Source organism: Molothrus aeneus, chromosome 1 (genome assembly GCF_037042795.1).
Source record: "Molothrus aeneus isolate 106 chromosome 1, BPBGC_Maene_1.0, whole genome shotgun sequence".
Lineage (NCBI taxonomy): Eukaryota > Metazoa > Chordata > Aves > Passeriformes > Icteridae > Molothrus > Molothrus aeneus.
In genome coordinates, this window is record NC_089646.1 from 86,763,086 (window position 1) to 86,783,885 (window position 20,800).

Below are 20,800 nucleotides of genomic sequence, written 5' to 3' on the forward strand. Positions count from 1 at the left end.
GGGATGCACATGTATACCTCCTGTCAAGAAAGCCATTCTCAGTCCCCCTGCAAAGAGGAATTGTTATTTTCTCACTTGAATGTTGAAGTAACACCAGGTGAGACAACAAACCGTGCCAGATGGAGGGGTCAAGACAGCCCAGTCTCATTTACAGGACTCCAAACCCCATCAGTTTTTTGTCTCTTTCTGCATATGAGCCCCAGCTGTGAATAATTTGTTAGTGACAGAAGATACCACCAGTGAGAAGGGAGCAAGATACCAGGTGGGATCAGTCATTTCACCCCCTCCCCAAGCCCAGGTGACTCTGACCAAGACTAAAGTAGTCCCAGCATGTGTCAGGTGGAAAGGGAGAGTAGATTCAGAGTAGATTTCCCTGTGAGGTTTGGGGCTCTAGCTGATCCCCTTCCCCATCCTCCAAACCCAACAGGGTGAAGGAGGCATCTCTGCCCCCACCTCAGCATTGCAGGTGTCTCTTCTGCTGCTGTGCAGACTACCAGTCCCTCATATTAGCCCAAGACATGAAACACCAAATGAGATCATAAAAAGCAGCAGTGTGTGTGGAGCACATGGAGCACAGCTAAAGGTCACTGCTGCATGCGAATTCACTTTTAAAAAATATTTAATTGAACAACAGCCTGACATTTACCCTGCAAAGGGGTTTTCAAAGTTTGCTTGCTGAACCCTGATGTTCACAGGCTGCAATGTTTACTGTTGGGGGAGCAGAGGATCATTGTTATTCTACAGCAAATAAAAGAAAATGGATCAAATTCAGCTCCAAATAAAAGAGGAGAAAAAAACCCTACAGGCAAAACTTGCATTGGATTCACTCAGCTTTGCTCTTTCTCCCTGCTCTGTTTTGTGGGATTGGTGAATACCATTAAGGCTGAACAAACATTTCCAATGCAAAAAGTAATTTCCACTGCATGGAACATCTTTCCTCAGGGCTGAAGTTTCCTACACACCTTTTCCTACCTCAGAAATATTTGTATTAATGCTATTTGGAGGAATGAGAGTCTGAATAATGACCAGGAAGGGGTTCTTTTAGGATATAGTGGAAGGAGAAATAAAAGAAAGGAAATTGTGTTCTCCTTACATCTTTTTAATTGATAGCTCAGTCTCAGTGTCTCATCCTTTCTGTTTTACAGTTGGGCTGGGTGGCATGATCAGCATCAGCTCTGAGCCTAAAACCATTCATTTTATGTGCTTGGCTTCTGCGTGTCCATGGGCCATCAATTTCCTTCTGACTACATATGCCCCTAAAGTCCTGCAAGGAACAGGCCACAGACTCACCCCTGATGACATTGCACACAGTGGTTGTTCACCCAAAAGCCTGTCCCACACAGCATTCATTAAGCATTTTGTCTCACAGGGAAACTAAAATGTGACTTTTCATTGTGGCCTTGGACGAGACCCTACTTCATTTTCAAAGCATCTGAAATTTGAATGGAGAGCATCTCATCCTCTAAACAGCTTTCTGTCTATTAAAAAAAAAAAAAATTACCAAGTTTTTGCTCCAGTCCCACAGCAACTTAGTTTTTTACTAACCTCTGGCGTGAACCATTGTCTAATGCTGTTTGAAAATCCAGGTACAACCTCCTCCTGGGCCCTACTGATCGACAACACCTAATGACACCACCGCCACCAGGAGGTTGCAATAGGACCCAGGAGGCTGCACTGGTTGGGTTGCCCTTTGAAGTAGCTGTGCTGCTTCCCACAGGCTGTGTTTATATCTACCTGTCCAGTGCTGTATGCCTTACTATCAACTCTATCATCTTGCTGCTGCTGGCAGTCAGACTCACTGCCCTGTGGTTCCTAGGTTGCCCTCTAAAGCTTCATTTAGAAAGGGAGTTTGCAACTGGGGATTTCAACATGCCTCTAAAGAAATGAGCTCTTTACATGCTGTGATACTGGGTTTAGGCAATGCAAATCTGAGTTTGGTGTCTGTATGTTCTTCTATCCACAGGCAAGCCTGTGATTCTCAGCATTGCAGCAACTGCAAACAAAAACTTGATTCTTCTTTACATATCACAAGTCTTGCCTAATCACCTGCTCTTTATTAAGACACAATTTAAAGTACATCTCATACACTAGCACATTGTAGCACCTGGCATTAGAATGTGTAGAGACAGCACGTACACATCTCCATAATCCCCTAACACTGGTCCACAATATCAACCAAACATTTTGCTTTAAAAAGTAAATGTTTTCTGACATATTTGCAATAGCTGGATTTTGTTTGATTTTTCCCAATCACAACCAGCTTTCTGAGGACTCATTAATACACATAGCATCACACTGCAGACTGTGTGCAACGCAGAGATACCAAAGCCAGACTTTCAGCTCTGCTGTTATATGGACACTAGGGAAAGTAAGAAAGCTGGCTGCTGTGCCAGGGTGGTCCCTGCAGTCACATGAGACCAACTGGGTAATTTACCTCATTAGTTTACTGCTAGCTCTGAAATTAATGGTGTGGCCATAATAGCCTGAGCTTAAGAAGCAGGTAGATTTGCAGATTTACTGCAAGTGCATTTAGGTCAATTATTTTAAAAATAATTTTAATTTCCAGAAGGTACATTATAAAACCAGTTAATCTTAGGGCTGGCAGCTAGATGTGGCTTGAGACCTCTCGTACTTCTTGGCTCTGGATCCCAGCTCTCCCTATCCACAGGACAGGGCTATCTGTGCTTGACCTCTGTGACAAACACAGGTGTGTTACCCAGCCATCAGTGTTTCTCAAGCACAGGTGATGCACAGACTCAACTGGCATGTTTGTCAACACTCAGAACTAACATTTTGCAATTCCTTTATCTACACACTTCATTGTCAGTTTCTCCTGTTTACAGACTCTGATCCACATGCCATTCTGAACTTTATCATCTCAGGAGAGCTGAGCAGGCAGAAAGGTGGCAGGTCAGATTTGGTGTCAAGGAAGGCAAGGAAATACACCTAAAGGAAAATAACTTACCCGTGCCTACAGGATGTGAAGTTTGGAAAAAGCAGTTACAACTGAGAAAAGAGATCTTGGGGTGATCATTGACAGCTCTTAGGTTCCAAAAAATAGAGATTGTGAGAGACGGGGACTCTTCAACTTGCAAAGAGAAAAGCTGGGGGATATCACAGAGTGCAATATCAATATCATGACATAATTTGACAGCTGGTGGCCCTGCTGACTGCCAAACCATTGCTCACCAAATCCCATACTTCAGGAACTACATGAGACTCAAGGGAACTGTATGGAAACTAGCTTAAAAAAGCTGAAAGATTATTCCTTACACAGAAGGTACTGAGCTTCTGTGACTTGCTGCTACAGGAGATTGTGGATGTCAATAGTATCAGCCAGCTAAAAAAGTAATTAAACAAATTCACAGACAATGTATGAGTGATTTCTGAAAGGACTGGGCAAAGCTGTGTTCTGCATAATTTTTACGATGGAGATTTTGGATAATGGAGAACTACAAAGAACATGGACCAATACCAGGGAGAGTGCTTACATAGTCTCCTTAAACATTCCCTCCTGTTACCATTAAAATCTATGAGTTTTTCAATCATCTTCAGATGAGGCCACTATGCCACACAACCAGCATAAATTCCCACATACCATGAATGCAGCATGTTTGTAATGCAGTAGCTGAAGGCTGTGATGGATTAAAATCTGCTTGGTAAGGAGGTTCACTCTCTGGTCTCAAAGACTGCAAAGAACTTCTACAATTTTGACTGGATAATCTCGTTCCATTATACATAGCACAGTGGAGTTGAACTCATGAGAAAAATCTGAATGCAAACTTTACCACATGCTACTTGCCAAAATACAAGGAATATGCTGTTAACACTGCACAGTACATTTCATCCTAATTGAACAATGTGGACCCACACTTATTTCTGTCAACATCCTAAAAATACAGCATCTTAACCTTCACATTTTAGGAAAGAGACAAGGAAAACAACACATCGTTTGGGAAAGAGCCATCAACAGACTGGGATTCAGTTCACTGGGCCATATCAAGGTTTAACTGAGCTTTTTGTTTTCTTGATTTAGAGAACTGTTTGGGAGAGCAGGATAGAGACATTCTCTAGAACAATGTTCCCTCTTAAAAGTATCTGTAAAATATTTTCTAAGGTCCCTGCTTTTATATCACATATTTTTAAACAGCAGGAAGTGCAGGCTACAATAAAAATCCCTGCATATTCAATTCTTCCAGCAAAATGCCAAAGCAATGCAGTAACTTGTTCATCTGGTTTACATAGAGCCTGTAACAGAGAATGAGCAGAACTGAAGGGAAAGGCTATTTGCAGTGGTTTATTAAATCTCTACTGTTCCAGCTCTCAGTTGGAAGGGTAATTTTAGTCACAGTAAAGAACTCAAACCATGCCCTGTAAGTCAGCTGATAACGTCAAATAGAACAATGAGGGAAACACTGAGCTTTGCAAGTACTGGAAGGCAGCAGTCCCAGGTTGCTGATGGGAAAAGGATGTCTGGCACCAAGAAGACACTAACACTGCTGGTCAAAACCTCCAAGAGCTTCTTGGTAACTCCATACCTAAGGATCATGCTATGTTACACTCTGCTCACTAATGCATCTCATTCTCAGACACCTGGCAGGCAGCTCAGTCTTCTATAATTCACATAGGTAAGCTGGAAATTAGTGGCTTTGGCTTTGCTATCCCAGGGACTGTGAGGGTTGCAGGAATTTTCTAGGTGTAATTTATCTATGCCAACCTAAAATCTGCTACCAACATATATCAGTAAGGAATTTTGAGGAGAGGCTGGCAAGAAAGCACACAAGCATTAAATCTCAAGAGTCAGAGCTAGAATTACCTACATAATCCATTTACAAAGCTTGCTACTCATTGCAACACAAGTAATCACCCTTGTGATTCTGTTAAATTGACTGGTGTGTCCCAGTTAATGCCTTGCACCTCTAGGTCTGTTTAGATTCTTATAGATTGACTTCAGTATAGAGAGTCAGAGATAGCAGCAGTGACTCCTCAGCCATCTGAAATAGTCATCACAGGTACTGCCTACACAAAATTGTATTGATACTTAGTTACAGAAGCACCAACCTTTCACCAAGACAAAGACACCTTTTACTCCATATGAACTTGTGACTTTTGGGGGGTGGGGGACATGGAGGTGGGAGGAGGAGACATAAAAACAGCAAAAAAAACCCCACAAACAAACAAACCCTCACCAAGTCTATTTGTTTCACTCCAACAATAACTTTTTTTCATAAGTTAATGATTACCTAAAACCCACTGCACCTCCTGACCACAATGATGCATTTATGTGGGAGCAATATCATCATGCCCCTTTAAGGAGTTGCACAAACTCCCCTTTACTCAGCAGCCAAGATACTTTCTGAGGAATTTCTTAGGAGATGAATGAAAGAACAGGTCAAAACAGGCTGGTGCCCAGTGCCATCCTAGATAAACCCTGGAAAATACTTACCCAGAAACCTAGATAGAAAGGATCTGTTAATATCATCACAGCTTTTGGATGTGGTTGTGCACTGCAACATCCTGACAGCTCACTTGCTCTTTCAAAGCCTCAGCAGCAGTGAGGCTGAGCCACAACTTTCTGCTCCTTTGATCCACGGATTTTGTGGGGGTGAGGGGTGGGGGGTGAAAGAGTGTGAATTGCTAAATTAAAAAAGAGAGTTACATCTGTGATAACAGACATTTTCCATCCCCAAGCCAAGGGTATTTTCATCATTTTACTTCCTTAAAGAGATTAGCTCTGATTAACAACTACTTTTAGAAGCCTGTAATGTAATGCCAGCTCCTCCCAGATTTTTTGGTTATTCCTCTCCACTTCATCTACAAAAATATGAATCATGTCTGGTGCCTGCTTCTAACCTTTGCTCCTTTCTGGATGAGAGAAGAGATCCTATATGCCCTTCATGCCTTTGGAGGCTCCCAGCTGAAACTCTGGAGCCCATCTCCTTCTACCGTCAAACTGAGCAAACTTCAAAGTTTAATACACTTTCTGTCTATCCACCACCCCACACCAGAGTAGTTTGGTGTAAGACATTCTCTTCATGCAATTCTGCCCACATGAGCTCAGGGTACTATCTCTTCCTGATACCTGTGTTTCCACAGATGAAGCATCCCCATTAGACACCACTTACGAGATAGGGGCATAAATAGAGAGAGAGGGAGGCTGTTCCTCTGATCAACAAAAAGAGAAGGCAGGAAGCAAGGGACTTGCACACACACACAAGTCAACACTGCTTCTGCTCTCTGGAGCCTTTTTTTTGGTTTTTTTTTAATAACAGCTACTCAGTAGAATACAGATATGAAGGATGTACAGTGTGTCTCATGCACACTGCTTCTCCTTGATTTCCTCTGCTCTGCCACCACCCACAACTTCTGGAGAAATGGGATTGCTCCACACCAAGTTCTGAACTACTTCAACCAAAAAAAAAAAAAAAAAAAAAAAAGAAAGAAAATAAAAAAGAAAAAGAAAAACAAAAGCCTCCATGGACTAATTCCACCTATATGTGACAACAGTCAATTTTATGTCATCCATAAACATGAGTGCAATATTGGCTGCTGTAGAAATCTGTGTGATACATGGATATTATGTTAGTCCCAGTGTGCTGCACATTACTGGTTTAGAAAAAACTTAAAATCTAACTGGTTTAAACAAAACTGAACTAAAAGTGTGGCACTATACCTGCTCCTGGTATGTCTGCCTTTTTTTTTCTATCCCTGCAAGTACTTTTTCCCAGTTTAAGCTTCCTCTTGCCTTCTGAAGGACTTGTGCTAACACTTGGCAGGTTATATGAACATGCACTTCCAGCCAAGTGAAGGAACACCCAGGCAGGGTGAAGAACTTGCAAACTGCAGATTAAGACCTGAGAGAGCAGAACATGATGTAAAATGGACAAAGAAATTACTGTCTTGGGTTTTCCACCTATAACTTGCATTGCCAACATTCAAAGAACAAAAATCAGATTGATGGAAGTTGTTTGGGGAGGAGGAAAGTGAGAAAATGTGAGGCCTGCACAATAGCTAAACAGAAATATGGACTGATGAGCACAGCCATCCATCCATCCATCCATCCATCCATCCATCCATCCATCCATCCATCCATCCATCCATCCATCCCTGCACAATGCAGACAATGTGCATTTGAGACAATCACCTGCTTCACCTGCTGACAGGTTTTGACTTCATCCAGACCATGCTTTCATATTATACCTGCACTTTCAAAAAACAATGGCTATTTTTGAATGCTTTTATTATTCAAACCCCTTTCCATCTCTAGAGAATTTCATCCAATGTGAAACCAAGAGCTAATTTTCAACTGAGTTCCTTCTCTTCATGTGAGGCCAATATGCCTTATTTAGTCAAAAGCAGCTCTACCTCCAGGTTTAGACACCTGATTCCATTAAGACTTCTGAAAGCTTTTAAAATTAAGGATCTTTCCCCTTCACAAATCCCTGCAATCACACAGTATTGAAGACACCAGGTGATTTCCTCATTTTGATTTTGTCCCCAATGGGTTTCAGTATGTGCTCCTTCAGCTGGAAGTCTCTGTGAGCCCTGGCAGCAATGCCCAGGTCAGAGCAGGGTGGTGTGTGACTCATGCACTCACCCCTGGCACGTAACCAGAAGGAACTGCAGCTCCAGGGCTTTGGGGCGCAGTAAGGAGGACAGCACCACTCAGGTGCAGTGCCTCCCTCCAGGAGATAGTGTCTCTTCTGAGGGTGTGTTGCTGATGTAATCTGTGGAATCTCATCCAACTGGGATTCCTGCTTCAGGCGCATTTGCAGAGAGTTTTGGCCATAAACCATGGCAAGCAGGATACTGAGGGGAGGGGACACCTGACCAGGCCACGGTGGGAAGAATGGGGTATGGGAATTAGCAGTATGCTAATTATAGAACCTATATCCTATCCCATATTTGGTCAACTTTCCAGTTCTTGTTTTCCATTGGCCAGGACCTTTTTCTCTTAAGGTCATGTTCTAAGTTTACGTTTGTGACTGGGCCTCTATACCTGTCTGTGTTTGCCCCACCCAAGGGGTCTTTGGAATCCAGCCTCTGTACCCTGCACCACATTTGTTATTTTTGTTATTAAAGCTATTTATTTTCCAGGCTAGATCCATCACTCCCATTCCTCATTTATCAGCCAGCTCCTCCTGGCTAAGCCAAAGCAGGGGGATCACAGTGGACTTCCAAGCCCATAATCAGCCAAGAAGGGCAGCAAAGGGAAGATGTGATTTCAGTTCAAACCAGCAAAGGGAAGATGTGATTTCAGTTCAAACCAGCAAACATCTGATTTTTTAAACATGCAGAAAAAGAGGACAAACACTGGGAAGCTAATATCAAAACAAACCTGATTTAAGCCAGGATTTTGCTTTTCTGATTTTTTTTTTTTAAGAAGAATTAGTAATCCAGAAAAAGTTATAGCACCACTCCTGACTCCCTGTATCTTCTACAGAAACAGAGAAAACAAAAAGCATTCTCAGGCCCAAGACAAGCAAAGTGTTAAACCTTTTGGCCATCCCTCTGCCCTCACTTCAGGGTACTCCCAGTTCCTGACTCCATATACCCCACCAACAAATCAGCTGCAAATGCCAGAGTGTGGAGAAGCAGAGCAAGGCAGAAAGAAAGGCAATGGAGCACAGAGGTGCCTTGAAACCTTTGCTGACAGGGACTACCTGGAGAGATTGCCAAGAGACCATATTTATCCCTTGGTAAGACAATTCCTTTGCTGCAAGTTGCACACAACCAGAAGTGAAGCTCAGGGCATACAAACAGGGCTGCAATGCTGCAAATAAGTCTGTTCATCTAGAGATTCCTTTATTGTTGCTAGGCCCCAGAGAACCCAAGAAGCTCCTTCATCTTTTTTTTCCCCTCAGTGTCAATATGCAAAATACAGGAGCATCTTTCTTCTCCAAACAGTGATTATCATTCACAGCTCCTCACTGATATCACACTGTCCTAACCCAAACTTTGAGAAATGAAGTTCCTGCTTCGTATTCCTCAGGTATGATAACCCAAAATTTACAAATCTCTTATCTTGAAAAAAACTCAGATTTGCCTGGACAGACAAAAAACCCCTATCAAGTCTGGTGGATAAAGACACTCCTAGAGAAAAAGGTCTGTGATGGGCGAGTTTCAGCTGCTGCCTTGGTGCCCAGCTGGACCCTGCAGCACCCAGTGTGGGTCACAGCTGGGCCAACAAGCCACAGAGGACAGCTGCCTCTCCAAAACAATGCACCTTGCTTTGCTAAACACATGAAATGTCACTGCTAAACTCCACAGATGAACCAAATACACACAGAGCGTTGATTAACAGCCAATTAGCAAAGTAAATGACAAAGAGATTATACTCAATCTGCTTCTATGCCTGTGTGTGCAGCAGCAACTGAACATGAAGGTGCCCATTTAATGATATCGACACACACAAGTGGACTAACAAAGACTGCACCTCAACATGTCCATACACGGCAGTTTGCCTGTTTGGATATACCTCATTTTGCAGGCCATTTATCGATAACCCTAAAAATAACTTCACCTACCAGCACACAATTTTCATCAAGAAGTATGGACAGTGACTTAGTTGTCTTTTATCTAGCCGTAAAATATCATCCACCGACCATAACCCCTCTGTAAAACACCCCACCAAAAATACCATATAGACACATATTAATATACTGTGACTGTTTTTACATGTGTATAAGCATATTTAATATGCACACAGAGGCTTAAACTAAAAAGGGGTTCTACAGCTATTTTCTGCTGTAGCTACTCGTTGCACTTTATTGCACACAAAAATGTTTTTGGTGCTTGCAAAATAAATTCTGTTCCCACCATATTCCTCTCAAAGAGCAGGAGCTGAATCCATGCATGTACAGTGGCCAGAAGGCAGGGGTGAGGCCACAAGCAGGTGGTTTGGCTGCTGGAGGCCTGATTTGAGCAAGGGGGTCCATCAGGCAGAAATGCATTTTCAGCCACTTGTGTGCCCTGGGACCAGCTCACCAGACACCAAAGCTGTGTGTCCAAGCACCTTCTGCCCTGTGCAGTTCTCAAACATCAGGACCCCCAAGAAAAACTGATGGAAAGGATAGTTTGGGTTTACACACACCTGGAAGACTGAAGGAGTTGAATGTTATGGTATTGAGTACATGGACACCCACTGGAATGGAAATATTTAAGCAGCAAATGAGGTGAAAACTTGCTAGCAGCAATGAAGAGGAGCTCAGTCATTTGGCAAAGTGATGCACGTGGTACCTTAGCAACTGCCAGATGAGGCAGGCAGAGGAAGGCAATAAGAAGGGTCTGGGATGACATGAGCAAACAACACAGCTTTGAGTTTGTGACAGATCCAGGGATGATCTTCACCAGCCTCTGACACTGCCAGTGCCTGAAAAGGAATCAGACTGCAGTGGGAGCCCAAAGCAGCAGCCCTAGGGGAGACCTGTACTTATCCCTGGATAAATCAATTTCGTTTCTGAAGATTGCACACAACCTGGAGCACAGGTCTGATGCTGCAGTCAGGACCATCTGTCTCCAAAATCCTGCAGCAGGAAGCCATGCTGAGCTTAAAGCCAGTCAAGCAAGGTATGCTCCTCTCCACAGGTCAAGACAGTATTACTACATAGATGGGGAAAGAAAGAAAGAAAAAAAAAAAAAAAAAAGAAAAAAAGCATGAAAGCATGCAATGGATTGCTTCATTTTTGGCAAACACACACAGTGGACAGAAATGATCATCTCAAGCACTGCTAGCTAAGGGGAATTGACAATCTGTCCATAGCCTGCTGCAAATCACTCTGAAAAGCAAATGAGATTATTAACTTTCAACTGGACACCATCACACAGTTACAAGTCAGTTGCCAGAAACAAGAGTATTGAAGGAAAAATAAGTTCCAACCTCTGAAAATTTGTCAGGGAGTTGGGGTTTGTTGTGGAGAGTCTGTCCTGTAATAGGAGAAAGGAAACTTGATGCTGATGATTATTAATATTAATGAAGAAGAGAATATTTGTACCAGTGCTCAGGAAACACAGTGCCACCTTTACAGGATAAAGGATGGGAATGCCTTCTCATTGCTGCAGCATGAAAGAAAAATTTCAAATGTTTAAATATATAAACCCTGAAGATCTGGTTATGATAATAAAAAATTACATCTTACAAAGCTTCACCTTCCAAATACTTTCCTTCTAGAATGTGCTCCTCCAATTTCCTTCATTTGGTTAAAATATAAGGATGCACAAAGAAGGGGCGGGGGGGGAAAGCCAGCACAAACACAAACCAAGGCAAGTTTCATGACATGGGAACTGTATTAAATAATGAAGCAGCAACTGATAATGGATGTTAGGCTAAAGTGTGTTTGAGACAGATCTTAATTTAGAACAGATCTACAATATAACAGATTTCTGGTAAAAAAGGTGTTTTAATGTCAAGAAGAGGGCGGCTGTGATGCTGAAAGCAGTTGGCTTTTTATGGATATATAAGAGACAGATAAATCTTCATAGGAAGCTCTATCAAAACTTTTGGTTCTAGGTCCCACCTCCACTTTCTGCAACACAAGCCTACATCCTCTGGGGACACCAGGGACTTCAGACAGCAGTCATCCCACCAGCTTGCCACTCAGAGAAGTGTGCATTGGGAGATAACAGCCACCCTCAGTTTCAGGGCAGGAGGATGCCAAGAGAGGATGAGGACAGAACTCCTGCTCTCCCAAAAACCTCTGGGAGCAACCAAAGCAGATTTAAAAAGTGCCTTGAGAGCACTACAATAAACAGATAAGGCTGTTTCAGTTGCAAGCCCAGACAGCCACCTGAAGCAACTTGCAAATTATGTGAATGCCAATAGTAAAACCAGGTGCAATCTTGGGAGCTCATGCTGTATTGCAGCAGCCTGCAAAATTTGGTTTAGCTGGGAAAAGATGAATGTGTTGTGGGGACCACCTCCCTCAGGAGCCTACTACCCAGCCTTCAAGGCCCCAAGACAACAATTTTGTTTACACTTCACCTTCATATTGTGCAATGTTTTCTTCCTTGTGAGAAAAGACAGGAGATAGGGCAAGGAGGGAGAAAAGAGCTGGCTAATACATCCTGCCTTCTCAGAGGCAGCACTGACACCCTCCCTTGCCAAACCCCTCATGCAAAACCATCTGCAGTGTGATGGAAACATTGCCTGACAGAGCTCAGGAGGCTCACAGGGAGCAAACTGCTGGTATCAGCACAATGCAGATAAATGAAGGAAAAGTCCACTGGAAGTGCTGCTTAAACAGAGGAACAATAATGCAAATTTATTTGGTAGCTGGTGGTCAGGCTTTCACTGAAGTTAGCTATACTGTGGGTGGCTTCTGAGAATGAAATACCCCAAATACTACTGTAATCTCCCTTTTTTTCTTTTTTGACAGAACTAGATGTATCAAAAAATAACAGGAACACATCGAAATAAGAACACAGCTATTGCACTCTGGATTATTTCCATATGAAGCCTGAATTTCAAACAGATCATGACCATTGTGTGACATGAACAAGAGTAAAAAATGCTGAGTTATGGTCTCTGAAATGTAATTATTTAAACAGCCTACTTTAACCATAGCTAACACACTAAATCCACATGTCCACAGTTAAGAAAGTGGGAGCACAAAGAAGAAACACTTGTGCTACTGCGTGGCCCTGAATGCACTCAAGGCTGATAGCACAGCCACATGCTCAGCACCTTCCCCCTCACTTTTCTGGTTTGAACTCTGCTGTGATCCAAACTCAGCTCAGGAGCTTCCTTCAAATGCCTGATCTCAGTTTAAAAAAAGTCAAACTTGTCATCTGAAACAGTTTCTCAATCTTAAGTCTTCAGCACATGGCACAGTTGCAGAGGATGACATTTATAGCCCAGAGAAGCTTTTCTGTGCACCAGGAAATGAGTCCTGTTGTGTCATAGTAGAAAACCGCAGTCCTTTTCAGAGGTTTTTCTTTAACCCTCACTTACAGGTTCAGAGCAGCACTGTTATTTCTAAGTTAAAAGCAGGCCATGATATTTTATTCAAATTGTCTCCTCTCTCTTTTCAGCATTTTCAGTTTATTGGAAAGAACTGAAAACTTACTTGCCTACTTCAGCTGAGTGATATCAAAGTTCAAGTCAATTCTAGGCCCATTCTTAAAGCACAGTAAGCTATAAGCACAGAAAATAAAATTCCTAAGAACCAGCATTATTTTCATACTTAAAAACAGGGTGAAAATGACATAAGATTCCGCAAATTTCTTATTTGGTTTTAAAACAAACAAGACTGAGAGTTAAAGCACAATACTTTGTATTAGTGCTATGTACACAATACTATATAGCTAAGCTGAAAACCAAAGAAGCAGATTAGTATTTTTTTAAATCACAGGGAAATTCTTGTGTTCCTAACCCTCAGCAGAAAAGAAAAAGAAAAAGAAAAAGAAAAAGAAAAAGAAAAAGAAAAAGAAAAAGAAAAAGAAAAAGAAAAAGAAAAAGAGAAAAATTACCATAGACACTTTCCATTTACTTACCCAGTCAAGCACAGGAGAGATCATTTATCAGCAGTGCAAATTAAAAACTGAAGCCACCTCTGCTCTTTAAATTTGGGCACGTGGTGTCTGTCAAAGCAAAATCTACAAATTAAATAAAAATCATGCATAACTGTACTAAAAATTTTAACTATTGTGCACTGAATCAAAATGTAGTGCCAATGGCAGGCTGGGTTTACATGGGCAGCTGCAAATATTTGAGTGACAGCTAGAAAGCCTTTTGATATAAGCATGCAAGATTTGCTCTCTCATTCTTTGTATTCCTCAGCTTTTGGAAAGGCCCCAAAGCAGACTGTTTTGGATAGGTGTAATTCCATGCTTCCCTCTGCATTTTAAGCCAGCTATGACAAAGTTTTACAGGACTGCTGATTATTACTGCTAACCCTACCAGTTCCTAAAAGATCACAGAATTTACACCACTATTAGGCCCAGAAAAGAGGTTTTCATTTCTTTCATATAATTTAGCAGCTGCTTGTGGCCTTGCACAGTTGTACTCATGGTAACTGATGCTTCTGGCTTTAAGAAGAAATAAAGAGGGTGCCAAAAAGTGGTCCAATACAAACACTTCAATTCTGTTTAAAACAATTGTTTAATGGTTTTCTCTAAGACCTAATCCCTTGCTGCTACACAAAAGATTTTGCTTGCAGTGCCCAGAAGTTTTCTGAAAGGTTTTCATTACACTGAGGGGAAAAAAAAAAAAAAAAAAAAGACTGAACATCTTGGGAGAAACTCAAAATTCAGCTCAAGAGTGAGGAAGTTGCTATAGAAAGAGATGTAGTTTTGCCTGGTCAGTGTTCCCTGATTTTAAGTCAGATTTTCATAAGTACTTCTAGCTTGACAAAAGCCTTGCTGATCTGTCCAGATTCCTGGTACCCTTCATAGCACAAAACCAAAGAAGCAACTGATGGGATTTTTGTTTTTACACCTTTGAAACATTGTCAAAAAACAATGTGGAACTTATATGCCATGTGGAACCAATCCTGGTACCAAACAATCTTGCCTTTGCCATGACTTTAAGCTGCCACTTTGCAAAGGGTTGTGCCTTGCAGGTAGGTGCAACAAAACTCATTCATGCCAAGAGCAGTTGAGTGATCTGAGGCAATGTGTGTCACCTGGGGAGGGTGGCAAGGAGAGCAGGAGCTGAGTGGGCAATAGCAGCCACAGCAGCCCACGCTGTAGCTGTGCCTGCCACGGTGATTCAGTCAGAAAGGAAGTCAAATGAGGCCATCGGTGTCGATCATCAGGGCTCAGACTCCAGATAGAAAACACTTTCGCAACAGGAAGGAAAAGCAGAGAGGAAATAAAGTCAGTGAGATGGTGTAGGGAAGCTTCTGAAATTTGGTGCAGTCTTTTGTACCTGGTTTGAGTTCAGAAAGAGGTGGGTGGTTGCTCTGATTTGGTGAGGGAAAAGACTCATGAAGTGACTGTAACAGTGGAAATGCCAGGAGGCACAACTGCAAGAAAAATTACAACCCAGGAAAGCACAGAGCAACCCAAGAGCAGCAAGACACCACACCCACCTATCTCCTGATCTGCCTCAGCATTACACCTCGGACGTAACCACAGAGTTACATTTTTTGGCCTTCAGGACACGGGAGAAGGGGGAAAGGAAATGAAAATACAGGGTGCAGTGTTAACAGAATGAGAATAGACCCCCCAAAAGGCAAAAGTGAGCTCATTTAGCTCTCGTCATCAAAATATTTTGTCAATTCTTTTGAAAAATTGTGCGTTATGTATTCTTCCTTTAGGGTAAAGATTTCAAAATACTCAGACATCTCAACACCAGAAGTGTTAGTGTGGTTTTGGGTTTTTTTCTCTAAAAAACTGCTTTCTGTATTTTTTTTTCTTGTGAACTAGATACTCATGCTGACAGTTGCAGAATCCTGACTAGCGGGACTTTCCATCTGATTCACCAGAGACATGTAAGTCTAAACACATTATCTTAAGACTTTCTGCTTCCCCATACCTGCACCCTCCCTTTTCATGAAAAGGGAATCTAAAAACATCCTTTGAATATTAAGCATGGCTTCCTTTTCTTTAAAAATCACCCTGTTCTACACATGCACAGGAAAAGGGACAGGAAGACGAGCACAATCTTTTCAATGGGATGAGAAGGATGGCATTTGTGGCTATCCCTTTTGTGAATGAAAATTGAACAGGGCATGGAGCAACTGCACTGTTATGCTTCACTGTTGTGCCCTGTCACCAAAATTCCAGTCCTGGAGCTGGTGCTGCTTTGACCCTTAGAAACACACTGCCCCAGCCTCAGCATGCCTACCTCTTTCAGGATATTCAGAAATCCTTCCTGTGAAGCAGACACAAGTGATGCCATGCAAGTGACAAGGAGTAGGATGAGAAAATCTTCAGAGGGAGCCTCTTCAGTTCACAATGTTTCATGTTCGTTTCCAGTTGTCATCACATTTTAATGGACCTCTTATCTTGTTTCTCAATAACCTGTCTCTGTGTCTACCACAAAACTGGGGAGTCCAGGTCTCTGGGCTGTGCTCTGCAGCCCAAAGCAAAAGTTCCCTGTGCATCTGCATATACCAGACATATAAAACTTGTCACCGAGCTGGTAGTTCCTTACAGTGGTGACAGGCATTAGTAGCCTGTCTGTAAGAAGCACATGAGCTTGAGCCCAGTCACTTGTTTCAGAGAAAAGATTGAAAAATAATGGTTTAAGTTTGGCTCAAACATGTGAAGACATCTTTTTTTTTTTCATGAGGTATCAGACACACTTTTTGACTCTCCTAACTTTAAGAAAAATAATTTGTTTTTTCCTAGGACTCAGCTATATGTATCTATTGTAAGTTACTTAAACCAACAGAATGACTCCTGGGAAAGCACAGCTTGCCCCTGTGCTGACCCAAAACATTTCTCATTTGCAGTGGTTGCAGAGACAGCAAAAACTGGTTAAGAAGATACAGCAACTTGGACTTTATAAGAGAAAATTCCTGCTTTCAATAAGTAGGGAAGCACTGGACATTAATCTTTCATGAAATCAGAGAAGCAATTGTTCATTGAGGGTTTTTTTACTATCCCCACAACTGCTAAAACTTGAAACATAGTATTGCAACTAGCAGGGCTGCTAGTTGTTTTTTCCTTCCATTTTTATGTGCCAGCAAGCAATGTCACATTTACCCTATTACCTTTTAACCTGAGCACCATCAGGTAGAATATAAGCTTCTACTTATACTCTCCTTGATCATAGGCAGCTGTATTAAATCTATCTTAGCTAGTTAACATTCCTAGTCCAGGCACGTCCTAAAAAAATCGAGCTGAACTTTCCAGTCATCAAGCTACATCCACAGGATGCAGGAACAATCACTTCATTAGCCTTTTGCAACAGCTTAGCTTTCAATAAGCTTCATGCTCTGAATAATCAAGACAGTCAGAAGTCAAAGCTCACTTCATCAGTTTAAAAAAAAACATACAAAAGTTTGCATACAGTGAGATTACCTCTAGCTGGGGCTCTTCAAGATGCAGTTTGCATCTTGGTTGCACAAATATCACAATTCTTTATTTCTAGTATCCATGGTGGGAAAAGTAACTCTTCCTCTCCTCATATTCAGGGAGGATGCCTAGCACCATCTAAGCTCTTTTCTTATCCACAAATTGTAAGGATTCTCCTAGAATAGGAAAGGAGAGAGGAAAATAAGCAAAGACAAGTGGATTAATTCCACTTGTGGGTTTTAAACTGCTCTGTGTTCAAAAGAAATATGTATGGCACCACCTATGGTGCTAATGTGAAGTGCCCAACACATCGATAGCTGCTTGCCAGGGGTCGCTTCTCACCAACACCTCACTGGCGTGTACGTGTCAGCCCTAGGTGACATCACCTGCTTGAGAAGGGGCAGGAAGAACACAGTAAAAACCCAGTGGTCACACAACTGCAGTGAAGAAGTGGAGGACACTGAGGTGGCTGGCCCTAGTTTTGACAGCTAATACTACAGACAACATCAGGTGGACTAATGAAACTAAAGAGCTTCACATGTTAACCAAAGCAAAAGTGTCTGTGGTAATACTTTGAAGTAAGGCTTTTGTGGTGCAGGGTTTAACCAAAAAAAACCAGGTACCTTTATGTAAGAATTAGCATGGATGGGCCTCAGATGACTACAAGGAATCTACAATGAACTACCTCACTGCATGTCTCAAAAAAAGCTCGAGTGAAGGCTGGTGCAGGGCAGGGGAGTTGTTGTCTCTGAGTGCTATTACCTTCACTGTGCTTCTGGTAGAATTTGTCCTTTTGACATCTCCAGACAAGTTCCATCAGAGGATGTTTAAGACTCATGTAACTTCCTTATGGAGATGTAATGTCATGGAATGTTAACACATCAAAGTGTGACAATATACAAAAAACCCAAAACCCACAAAACAGAACTAATACTCCTTACATTAATGATATCTGCAAAACAGGACAAACCACAGCCTTCTCCAGTTCCTACTGCTCTAACTAGCAATATTAAGGACTGTTAGAGCAACCTACTAAAAAGTCATAAATTTCTATAAGTGGTACAATTGTTTCTGCTGCTGAGAGAGTATTTTGCAGGGCAGAAGAAATGTTTGATCCCGAGAGTTTTCTCGCATCCATGCCTGGGATAAAGCACTGGAAAACTCTTTGGCACAGTGCTCCACAGTTCTCCAAAATGAGGTCTGGGAGGAGGGACAACAGCACTGAACAGCTTTGGGAAAGTGATAAAGGCATTCCCACTATCATCAGATTCCCCATCAAACCACGTTGCCATCATTACTATGGCTCTAGTTCTGTCATCCCTTTGAAAAATGAAGGAACCTTGTACATCAGTCTTTCCAGTCCTACAGCCGGGATCACATCTAATGGATGTCTTTTTTAATTTCCCATGCATCACTGACAGGATGAGAACAATTATTGTGTCTCGTTGATGTCCAAGTCAAACACTCAATTAATGGGCAGACTCAAATAACCCCATGTCTGGAAGAAAGTCCATTACATATTCCTCTGATATTTCCCACACAAGACACTGAGACTTGAACCAGAATATTCAGAGTATGCAGTAAATGAGCCAGAAGCAAATCTGAGGCTCAGAGCACAAGGACAGCAATGGTCAACTGCTTCTACACCAAAACACAAGGGCTCCTGTCTTGTGGATATTACACCAGCTGGTTATGTTGTGCTATCAGCTGCACCATGCCAAAGGCACTGTCTGTTTGCCATGCAGAATTATCTGACCTGTCCATGATGTCCACATTGTACAGTTGGTAGCACCACCCTGGCAGAGGCAGAGAAGTGCTCTCAAGCAAACTTGAGACTCTTGGTCTTGGTTTTAGAAACCAAACTCTCTTGGTTTTGGTGGTTTCCAAAACCAACCGCAGAGCAGATCAGGTGTGCTGAAATGCAGTGAACCAGGAGCTCTAAAATGCCAATGCCTGAGCATTATTGAAGAGTCATCCCCAGTTACTGGCCTGGCAAAGGCAGAAAACCTCCTCTATGCTGACCAAGTGCTGAGGGGGAGGGTGGGGATTTTGGGAACCCAAAGAAAACAATTTAACAATGTCAGTGATCATTTAAGATCGCTCCAGATTTATTTGTCACAAATCTGACTTCAGGAACCAACAGGGTTAATGGATTATACTTAAATGGTTTCTGAAGCCTGCAGAAGGCTGGAAGATCCCATTGGATTGAAGTTTCCAGGAACAAAGCATATCTTAAAAGACTGATCTCTACTCATTCTACCACTCTACTCAGGAGACCCAGCCCTGGCAAGTCCACAGCCAGAAAAAACCCAGACCATATGGATCTGGTTTCTACAAAAGCCATGACTCAGAAGATACAATTCCCTCCAAGTTACATTCCAGCACTGTTGCACAGGGTTGAAATGCATTTTTTTCAAGGCAAAAGTACAAGGCAGGATAGTGGAAATGGCACATGATGCCTTGTGGCAGCCCACAGCTGTGGAAAGGAATGAGAACCATGAAGTGTTTCCTCACACAGGGACCTGACTGAGCAGGGTTGAGGTGGCACTGACCAATTTCTGTACCAAACAAGACAGGCAGGGCTAAGCACACCTAGAACATTTAACAAAGTTGTACAACAGCCTCTTAATGGAGGTTGGGTGTACCTGCCCCTGCTGCCGGGTTCATCTTCAGTTCTAATTGAAGTAGTTTAATGTGCTTTGTCTGAACTACTTCACATAAATACACACATATGCACAATCTGTAATTGAATAATTCTCTGTTTTCATTCAGTAATTCACATTCAAGATCACAAAAAACCAGGCCAGATCAGAATAATGATTGGCTTTGACTACAAAGGGTAATTCTGGGAGCTACTACATTCAAGCATGCCCTAAGTATGGGTAATACAGTCGGTTCCTGTGGTTTTCAGCATCTGAGAATGTGAGAGAGGATTTTGGGGTTTGAGATTTGTTTCCAGTTCATTCACCATGTAAGTATAGCCACATTTAAATGGAACTATATGTGCAACTTGATCTCACTGCCTCAAGCATACATTTCTTTCATCATTTCACACAGGGAGAGGTTCTTTACTCTGGGTAATGGAAATGACACTCCCACTCCCAGCACTTCCCTGACTCAAAAGAGTACAGGAGAAAGTGCAAGCAAAGGGTCATTGCTGTTCAACAAGCCATCACTTACCATATTACAGCCATCATCTGTAGTGACAGCTGTGATATCCCAAGACTCTGGAACGCTTACCACCAGAACTGGTCATTTGAGCTGTGTCTATCTAACTGGCCTAGACTGAAAACGCTATTTTGCTAATCTGGTTAGCTACCTGAAAACATTTTCAGACCAAAAAGATCCACTAGAGACTCAGATACCCCAATTAATCAATTCATGAGCATCGAAACCAGGAGAGAAAACAGCAGCTAGAAAATTCTTCCTGTTTTCACTGAACGTGAAACCAGTTTTTTTTTTCTGAAACAATCCAGATCTCCTCATTGTGCAGCCAAGGCAACTACAAAACTTACTCTCAAGTTCTTTGGTCTGAATATTTCCAATGCTGAAGTTGCCACAGCAATAAAGGCTGGGCTTCTTTCCCACTTCCTGTGGACTGGACATGGACCCAACAGTTTTTCTTGGACCACTTCACAGGATAGGTGCCTCTCTTTGCCAAAGTTAAGCTTGTATGAAATACTTATTTCTAGAATTTAGAGGAAGTAGTGGTGAAGTCTCTTGAAACACTGGTTTAACCTCTGTTCTATTGCAAGTTCACTCTCAGTATATGAACTATACACAGCCAATTGGTTATAGTCCCAGAAGCAGGAAAATGACAGAGCAGACAGTATCTGCA